The sequence below is a fragment of the Corvus brachyrhynchos genome, unplaced genomic scaffold (genome assembly GCF_000691975.1).
Source record: "Corvus brachyrhynchos isolate BGI_N302 unplaced genomic scaffold, ASM69197v1 scaffold48, whole genome shotgun sequence".
Taxonomy (NCBI): Eukaryota; Metazoa; Chordata; class Aves; order Passeriformes; family Corvidae; genus Corvus; species Corvus brachyrhynchos.
Genome location: NW_008240027.1, coordinates 2,618,266 through 2,628,664, shown reverse-complemented (window position 1 = coordinate 2,628,664; position 10,399 = coordinate 2,618,266).

Sequence of the window (10,399 nt, the reverse complement as noted above, 5' to 3'; positions counted from 1 at the left end):
TTCTGCCTTTTTTTTTTTTTTTTTTTTTTTGCCTGGGATGTTCAGGGGTTTAAGAGTGACCTACTCACAGTCAGGGCACTAAACATCAGATTTTCCTGCAGATAGGGGTGTAAAAATCCCACACTTGTCCAAAGCTGTTAGCATCTGACTTGAAGGTTGGGCTGTCTTAGTCACTCTCTGCTCTTTATGAAATTTCGGCTGGCAGGAACTGCCTGACTGAAAGCTTTGTGTTTTGGGAGACATGGAGATATTGGGGCATAATTAAAACTTGAGTCAATCAGTGACACGTGAAGCCCAGGGCCAGTGGGGATGTGACCACTGCTCCCTGCTCTGCTGCTGTTGGTATAGGCTGGCAGTGCTACCTTGCTGTGTTTTCCTGTTGCTTCCCAGAGTCCTGGCCTGGGAGTTTGGGTGTGATTCAGTTAAAAGTGCTGACATCAGGCATCTTCACGTGCTGTTTTAGATGGACAGGTTAATGAGAGAACCCTTGTACACACCTCTGAGGTGATGGACATTATCTCTGTTTTCAGTATGGGGAAACTGCAGTGGGATGGTGGGAGCAGACACACTGTTCCACAGGGCTAAATCCATCCTTTGGTGTTACTGACTCCTCATCTCAAGGTAACTGCTGAGCCATGGCCAGCAGCTATCTGCTGGTAGTGTGGTTTTTTAGGTGCAATTATGTAAAGATGTCCCATAGGAGAAATGACTCTCCGTTGATTTCCTACATCCCAAGAGTCTTTTCTGCCCTCTTGCTTAAATGGTCTGGTGGGAGGAGCTCCCCAGATCCATAAGGGGAATGATGACTTTGTGTCCATGTTGGGTCGTACCCTGGGAAGAAGGGTGTGGGAGATGATCAGCACTGGTATGATTCTTCTCTTGTTCAAGCCAACAGACCAAAGTGCTGCTGAGAGATGTTCAGTCCACCTCAAAACTCCCTTACCTCAGCCAGAAAGTTGAAACTAGCCTGTTACACCATTGCCACATATGTGTAAACTGAGTGTTCTGGTCCTTCTAGCATGTCCTGCCTTTGTTTGGGATTTTGGTTGCTCTCTGGAGTATCTGGAAGACATTTGGTCTGAATCAGAAGAGAGGTGAGATGTAGCCTGCTCTCTCTCATTGAGCCCATGGGAATCACCCTGGCTGTGACGACCCCAGTATCTGCTGTGGGGACATCCAGTGAAGGCCATCAGGGAGAAATTCCTGTCATATCCTCCTGTGCAGTGATGCTCTGAAGGTGGTCAAGGACACCAGGCTGCTCTGTTCCTGCCCCCTTGGAATATGTGCTGTGCGGGGCTGAGGTCTGGATCCTGAACAGGGCATCCCACAGCAGGCTTAACCTGCAAACGTTGTTGCCACTGTTTTTCCCTGGAATGTGTAGGGATGGGGGAGTTTCTTCACAAACATCAACCTGAACGAGGCCTGCGAGACCCTCTGGGGCATCGAGTTTCTGTTTGCAGAACGAGGCATTTGCCGAGCAGGGGGTTGGCAGGTTTGTAACTTGAGTGTGTGCTGGGGAAAAAGAGAAGAGGCAGAGCCTCCTTGCGGGTTCTGGCACCGGCTGTGCAGAGGTACCTCCTGCTGTTGTGGCATGTTTGTTCTTGCTGCTGTCCCTGTCCACCCACCCAGGAACACAAGCAGTAATTAGGTTAATGGATTTTGGTGCAGTAAGCCCAAGCCCAGCTCTTGGCTGGTGGCCCCATGACAGCAGCTGGCAGTGGCTCCTGCTGACAGAGGGCGTGTGCTCTGATTTGCTCCCTGGGGAGCTTCTTGATGGTCTGTGAGGGAAAAGTGACTTCCTGTCTCCAGAGGCCAAGGACCGTGATCCAGCCAGTGCTGACATCCCTTCTGTGGGGTCTGCTCAGCTCTGGGATGTGTTGATGGCACAGCTGATGATGGGGGACCCAGGGCACTTCAGGCTTAGCTCTTAGGCCAGCCAAATTCTGGAGACTGGGTTAAAAGGTAAAAGACCATTTTACCCCATCTGCCAGCTCTTGCCATCATCAGCAAGGGAGGATCTTCCTTTGCCCTCTGGGGGGTGCACAAAAGACCACAGTTCTCATGTTGTACTTTGCAATCTGGATTCCTCAGTTGTGTAAGGTGTATAGAAACCAAAACAATTAAATGGGAGCAAATCCTTCCCACTCTGAGAAATCTGTGATGAAAATACAAGGGTTGGCAGCCCTGGGAAGGAGGCCAACCTTGGTCCCACAGGACGTTTACAGCACTGACACCCCACTGTTGGAGCAGCCTTCAGTTCTCTACTCATCTTTTATCCTCTGGGATTGTGTTGATGGCTGAAGGCTGCATCTGAGTCCCTTTTCCATAGTGGAAAGAACAAGCCCATGGCAGGCAGCAGCCTCTGGATTTTGCAGATCTACAAGGCAAAGCCATTAGGACCTGTTTGACACCAGTTATTTCTGTGGTGGAAGCTGCTGAATCCTCTGGTGGGATCTGCCATGGTGCTGACTGCCCACCCTGGCACCCTGTAACTCCTCCATCCCTGTGGATAAGTCCATATCTCAAGTACCTCTGTGTTGATGTGCTTCTGTTGTACCTCTGGTTTGGATGGAAGCTGGATTCCAAACTTGCTTTCACAAACCTCTCCCAAACCCTTTAGGCTGGGAAAATGATGACCAGATTCTATTTTTTTTTTCTTCTTTTGACCCAGTCCCAGATTTGGCCCAGGTTTCTTGTGTCTCCCTCTGCCTCAGTTTCCTTCCCTGTGTGGTGGGGGGGGCAAGCTGCCCCTTATTCATCTTTTAGGTCAACGAAGTTTTGCCATACCTGCTGAGAAAAACACAAGGCAAGAAAATTTGTGCAAAGCTTGTACACACCAAGTTTGGTGTAAAGAAAATAGATAATATTCAATCCTCTGATCATCTTCCAAAGAAGAGTGTGTAGTGCAGCAAACTGACTGAGAGAGGGAAAGGAAGCAGTTGATGCTAAATTTTGTCTCCTGACTTGTCCTGGGCCTGCATAAATCTGTATCAGCATCTTTATCTGCTCTGTTATGTCGTGGAGACCTCCAGGTGTTGTTTTCTAGTTGACTATTTCATGTTATTTTGAAGAGGATTTCTTCCCATAGCACTAAGGGATGGCACCTCCCTCCCAGCCTGGCCCTCACCACGAAGCTCTGCTCAAGGATTTAATTCAGCACTTATTCTGCAAGGACAAAGCGTTCTCTTGCTTATCTTTGGGAGAGAAATCCCTCCCTTCCCCTGACATGCCAGCATCTCAGGTCTCAGTCATACATCACAGATGGCCTCCTCAATTCTGACCCTTCTGCTTAAGCCCATGAAATGGAGCAGGCAGAGAAAAAGGTGAGACAAATGCTGAAGTTCTGGCTGTAGTGGAAAAACAGAGACCTTCTGCTCATTTACCACAGGTTTTTCATTCAGAACACTTAACAACAGGCTGTCGTTCACCCATTCCTATTCAAAAGCTAAATTATGCAGGTTAAGCCGCCAGCTCTATCCTACAGAATCGCAAAAATCTTTTTCATACAAACAAAAATGTATGCAATATATAACACTATGCATGGGGGAAAATCTTCCAGAGACGCCAATTAGATGCATCTGCAAAGTAAATGTAAGATTTTTGGTTCCATCAGAGAGTATTTGGATGGTGGTTGTGATGGTGTCACTGCCTTGCTGCTTTGCTCCAGATGAGTCAGTCCTTCATGCTCTACTTGCATTTAGAAATGGGCAAAATGATTTCTGAGCTTTCCCCAAGGGTGTACTGTATGGGACATTTTTAAAGAAGCATTCTTTTTTCTGATACTGTGAGGTATCCAGTCCTTGCTCATGGGCCCTCCTTGAGGCTGAGATGATGTGAAGGCAGAGCTACTCTGCTGATAAGGGAGGTCAGTATCTGGTTTTGCACCTATCCTCTTGGGTAACCAGGATCCAAGCCAGGTCTCAAACCCAAATCCATCTCCCTCATCGTTTATACTCAAGGTGGCACTAGCAGATAGAGTTGGCCTCGTTGCTAACCTTCCAAATGGACCCTGAGATCATCACCTGGATGCTGCTGCCTCCCTGCATCAAATACTGCCTGTGAGATGGAGATTCCCATCTCATCTGGAGAACTCCAGTGCCCACAGCTTTTCAGCAGTGGCAGATGGAAATGAATTCACTGAATCTCTGTGGACCCCCAAATTAAAGGAATTTATTGATTCTGTATTGATTCTCCCAGCCCCAAGTAGCACCAGGCAGGGATGGTTTTGGCTGGAAGGAATGTGTGGCAAATGGTGGGATTCATACTTGCTCAGTCTGATTTGAGTCTGAATCATCTCTCTCCCCTTCTCACTAGGAAATGATGTGATGAACACCAGCCTGTCATGGCTGGAGACCCTTTTCCTGCACCACATGCACTTTGAAGTCATTGCACAGAATCTTAGATTTTGGTCATCTGTGGAGTAGTCTCAAAGGCAGATGAGGTTGTCACAACCTCAGCTAGCTTCTCCAGCAACACACACATGTGGTGAGCTCTTTCCATTTGGGACTAAATGGTTCTTCTTCCTCCCAGATCAGCATGTCATGGCTTCACCTCTGTGTCCCACTCCATCCCCACCACCTCATGAGACCCTAAATCCTATGCAGCATCCATTCACCTGGTCCCACCCGCTTATGGGGTGCCCTGTACCTCCTGCTGAGGTTAGTGTTCCTTCTCAGAGGTGCGTGGCTGGGCTGGGGGGATTCTAGGGAGCCTTTGTTTCAAAAGCATTTTAAGTGGTGAGAAGAAAAGCAACATGCAGCTAGGGCTGCAGGCAGATCAGGCTGAAGGTACAAGAGAGGAGGGAAATCTTCATGACAGAGGTGTGCTCCTGGCCAGAAGGGAGGGAAAAGGCTGTTATGGTTGAGTCAATGAAAAGACTGCTGGCAGAAGCATTAAACAGAGGAAAAAGAGAGCAGGTAGTGAAGCAGCAAGGTGGGATTTTAACCACCTGCCCAGGCTTGCAGGTAATTGTTCTGGTGGTTTTAAGGGAGTACCAAATCCACAAAGAAAAGGGAAAGTTTTGCACCGAAGTCCTTGCCTGGGAACCCTGGAGTGCAGCATCTGGGGCATCTGGGCATCAGTTCCTTGATTTCATTGGCAAACCTGAGCCCCAGCAGGATTTGGGAGCTGGCTGGAGACAGGGTTTGGGCAGCAGGAAAGCCTTTCACATGGCAGCTAGGAAGCACTGGGAAGAGGCAGAACTTCCCAGTGTGGGAAAGGCTTGGAATAATGTATGGGATCAAGGGGAGGGAAATAGTATGGCAATGCACAAAACACCCCTGTTGCAGTGGCCCTGTCCAGGCTAGGTTTTCCTGCCAATTTCTGTCCGTTCTTGTGATCCTCAGGTGGGTTTGTAGTGGCTTCAGGCACGCCCAGTGTGCCAGCTTCTCCCGTGGGCCTGGCTGCCTATTTCTATAGTGAAAATTTCTGGGGAAGGGTCAGAACCAGCCCTTTAGAATGACCTCTGCACAGCATAGAGCTTTAACCACCTACCTGGCATCCTCTAAACAAAACCTGGGAAACTTGGTCAGTGGGCATCAGCATTTTGTTGGGAAAGGACATATTTTTAGGAGAATTGGAGGTAGCTGGAAAGCAGAAGACCATGGGTTTATATTGCTTTATGAAGCCAAATAATTAAATATTATTTACTAATCCCATGCATGACCCACAGTTTGCTCTTCTCAGTGTGTTGAAGCCACCAGGCAGGATGGCTGAGAAACCAGTGAGAGGGACCAGCTCAGCCTGGCCCTTGTGCTTGGCCTTTTCTTAGGCTTGGGTTCTGGCCACAAGGTATGGATCTGGGGCAGACATTTGAGGAGTATTTTGTTCCAGAAAGAGGGAAAATGAAATATTTATTCACCCCAAATATTGAGGTTTGTCTTGAGCAAAGAAAAAACCAACGAAGTTTGTAGAAGCTAAGTCTTCCAAACTCCATACCAAACTTTGTCCCCCATGGCTTTCAACAGCTCAAGTCCCTTGGAATCTCTTTTGTTTTCTTTCAAATTTAAACAAAAACATGCTTCTGTTAGGAATATTATTTTTGATAAGCAGACAAAAATAATTTTTTTTCCTCCCATCCTGTTTTTTTCTACAGGAATAAAAGAAAACTTTAAAAATATTATATCAAAATTAATATGGGGAAGAAAATCTGGACTGGTTGTAGTGGGGAAAAACCCAAAACTTGCCCACAAAGGTGAAGAATAGTTCAAAAGTTCCTTTCTCTAGAATTTTTTCCCTGCTGCTCCACAGTTTTTCTACATGACTTTGCCTATACTTTTTGTGAAGAAGTGATTTTGTCTGGACCTTACTGCACAGTTGCCTACAAATACGTAAGTGACTCAAAGAGTTAGTTCTCAGGAACAATTTATTTGCTTTGGTTATCAGTTTTCTGCATCTTGAAGAAATGGAATAGCTCAGGAAGGCTGTTTAATCATGGCTCCTTTGACCCCAGCTGTTGCCTGGTGTCCTGGGCTGGTTTTTGCATGGCTGCTGGTCCTGAGCAGCGTGGTGGCCCCACTCCTGCACGTGTGCTGGCTGTGGTCACAAGCCACAGAGTGAACCCTCCAGGTCTGCTGCTTGCTCTCATTGCTGTTGTCCATCAGAAGTTCCTCCCCTGAGAGTGGCACCCTGTGAGGGAAATGTCCCAGGAGGAAAGGATTTCTCACACCCCCTCAAGCTGTAGTCACCTCATTCAAATGTGCTGAGCTCTTACATGGCTCTCCTTGGTGCTGCCAAGCAACAGGACAAGAGGCAATGAGCAGAAAATGATGCACAGGGAGTTCCACCTGACCATGCGGAAGAACTTCTTTACTGTGTGAGCAACTGGGCACTGGAACAGGTTGCCCAGAGGTGGAGTCTCCCTCACTGCAGATGTTGAAGCACTGTCTGGATGCAATCCTGTGCTTTGGAATGATTCTACTTGGGCAGGGAGGTGGGACCCGATGACCACTGTGGTCCCTTCTGGCCTGACCCATTCCGTGGTTCTGTGGGCAATGTGATTCACTTTCTGGTGGCAAAGCCTTCCCCACTGCACAGGGCAGCTGTGGTGGGAGGCTCTCCCAAGACTCTTCTGAGGGTCTCCATCTGGGAGTTTGGAGCATGGATGGATTCAGACATAGTTACACAGAGGGTGGGAATGGGCTCAAGTGTTATGTCAGGGCAGTGGCGTACTTGCAGCTTTCAGCCAAGGAAGTACCTGAACATTTGGTTGTTGGTAAGTGATGGGGTAATTCAGGGCCTTCCTAAGAGCACCCTCAGCAGGTTTTGTGTCATTGAAGCATCCCCCAGGGGCCACTGCTGGCTCTGAGGCTGGAGGGTGCCTTGCACTGCTCACTGTGGAATTTCTAGGGAGAGAAATAGGAGAAGCCCTTGCTCTCAGGGCTCCCACCCTCTCATTTTTCCTTGCACGTCTCAGGGGGACCAAGGAACCAGATGACTGCTTCATAGGTAATCAGAGGGCTCTGGAAACAGGGATGATCCAAAAGCAACTGTGCCCAGTGCAGACATCCAGGCTACTGTTTTACTCGGGACAAAGACTGGTCTCTCAGCATGGCTGCATTAAAGATAATGAACCTCCTGCCTGGTTACCCTCATACTGCATGTGGTTTAACAGAAGATTGTTTGTTTGGTTCCGGGCTTAAACCACAAGCTTGCTGAGGGTGCACAGCCCCATTCCTCGGCAGTGAAGCAAGTTCACCTGTGCTGTAAAATGATTTGTGTGTACAACCTTTCAAGAGGAGGCTGCAGCTCCAGTGCAAAACAGTTCAGGAGCTGGAGGCTGCAATCACTCTGTGTACTCAGGATGAACTGAGGCAGAAGGCAACAGATGCTGGGAAACCTTACACATGCTCAGTAAATGTGATTTATTCCCTTATCGTCGCCTCATTTTAAAGAGAGTTCCGGATCGCATTTGTTTGGTAGCCACCTTTATTACTGTCTTCCACTTTTTAATAATAGATCAGGGCCAAAGAGCACCCTGAGTGAGAAAGCATATGTGGGAATCAGAGTCTGTGTGTTCTGGCCTTCCTTATTCCACGGTAAAGCACAGTTTCCTGTCTGTGCTCCTGCCCACCTCTGTCTTGCTGTTTTATCCGTCTGTCAGAGCTATTTTGACATCTGGGTCTTAACCCACTGAAGTTGAGAGCAGTTTGAATGGTCCCAGCAGCTTTAAAGTGACTACTCACCAGCTGGAGTTGGAGCCAGCCCACAGCCCCAGACGGGGCCAGGGTTTCTCCCTCTGTGTGTAAAATGGCATGAGATCAGGGCCTGGGACTATAAACACGTAAAGCAGTTGGGTCTTCACAGCCCATTGTCCAGATGAGATGTCTCTTCCTTTGCTAGATCTGACCTCAGGTGCAGGCAGCTCCAGATTCAGCCATACTGCTGGGTTTTCTTTTTCAACTCATTTTCAGTTGTTAAGGCTAATTTCAAAAAAAAAAAAAAAAGGAGAAAGTGAGTGATAAGTAAGGGCCGTTTGCTATGATTGAGAAAAGCTGCTCCTCTTTTGCACTCCATAACCCTTTTCCCTTCCAAACCCATTCTTGCCAGATCAGAATACATTAAAATCCTTGCATCGACATGAAAATCTCACCAGCTAATGTTTGCAAAGCTGAAGGTTTCCATCTCCCCCAGGTGGGTAACTTTCTTTGTGCAGTCTGGAGTGATCTTTAGTGACTCCCTTCTTGGCTATCTGTCCTGCTGCCCTCTCCAGTGAGTGGAAAAGTCAGATCCTCTGGCCGAAATTAACCACCTCCATTCAGATACTTGCTTGATTTAAATGCATGCTTCACGAGAAATATGAATTTTCTGTTCTTTTTTCCCTTGGCTTTTACAAGGCGAATGAATGATCCCAGCCGTGCCTTTCATTTGCTTTCTTCCCTGAAGATCTGTGTCCGGAGAAAGGCACCTTTCTCCAAGGCTGTGTTTCACCCTTTTTCACCTGTTCTCTGTCCTCCAGCCAGCACCTATATTCCTGTTATCCTCATTTGGCAGAATGGAAACTGAGGCAGTTAACTGCAACAGTACTGGTCTGTGTCAGACCAGGACTAGACCCATGATTGCCTGAGCCCTGGAGAGTGGAAGAAGAGCCACAAATATCTGCAGGAAAAATAAAGCACGAACAAAACCACATGCAGGCACAAGAAGAGGAATGAGCGTTGGTGGGAGATAACCTGGATGGTGAATTTAAAACCACTAGCAAATGCTTAAAGGAAAGGGCTGAAGCCTCTTCTCCAAAAAGCTGGGTGGCTTTTTAGTTTAAAAAAGAAGGGAGGAGGATGATAGGACCCGGTCAAGCTCATCTGCTTGCCTCAGTGGAAAAAGCCTTTCATTGTGCTTTGCTATTGGAAATACTTTCCAACAAGTTACAAACTTGAAGGCTTCAAGTTTTACTCCAGCGGGACATATGAAAGGATCTGCCACTGCATTCATGGTAGACTTTTCCATCTGTCTCCCCAGGACAGAGATGTGTAGCTATGCCTAAAGCTGTGGTCTGGTTATAAAAGTTCCTCCTGGCTTGTCCAGCCCACCCTTAAGCAGAGGCTCCCTTCCTTGCTCCAGGCTGGGGTCTCCTTGGGTAGGCATTTGGCTTAGAGGAGATTTTCAGGAGCAGTGGGTAAGGGCAGTGTGAAAGCTCCAAGATTTTTTGGTGCTGCTAAAGCAGCCAGCAAGCCCCCATCAGCTCCAGTCTTGGTGTGTGCTGGGGCTGGGAGGCTGCAGTTCTGCCCAGCCACCTTGCTCTGGAGAACTGAAGAGGTTTTCCTGAAACCCAGTAGAGAATTCTGAGACTGGTGTCTTCCTTCAGCTTCATGCTCTCTGCAGTGATAAAGAGACCTTCATTTTCTCTATCCGTCTCCAAAGTGCCAGCCCTGTCCCACATCCCTGGCCCACACTGCGGGAGCTACCTCCGGGCAGCCCTGAGCTCTTCGGACCATTTCCCTTTCTCCTGGGAAAAAGAAAAAAGCCTTTTCCCAGGGTTTCCTTACCTTCCTTACCTAGGAGGTCTTACCAAGCTGCAACGTAACTAAACCGACGGGCTTGATTGCGGGGAGAGCCCCCGGCTCTCGCCGGTGCTGAGTTGGGGCCATCTCTGAGCGCTTTTCACAGGGAAAAAGACAACGAAATCCAAGCGCAGAAGTCGTCCCGGCGAGAGGTTACCTGCTCTACTGCTGCGGGCTGGCGGCGGCACCAAACTCGCCCCGGGAGTCCGTCGGGACTCGTTTTGTTTGTTTTTTCTCCTGGGAGGAAGCACCAGTTCCGAGCAAAGCGAAGCGCCGCGGAGAACGGCCGGGAGGAGAGCCGGCCGCAGCGCTGGCCCCGGGACCCCCGGGGGAGGGACCGCTCGGGGGCATGGCTGTGGAAGGAACCCCAGGAGAGGCCAGGGGATTTAGTCGTGAGAGTC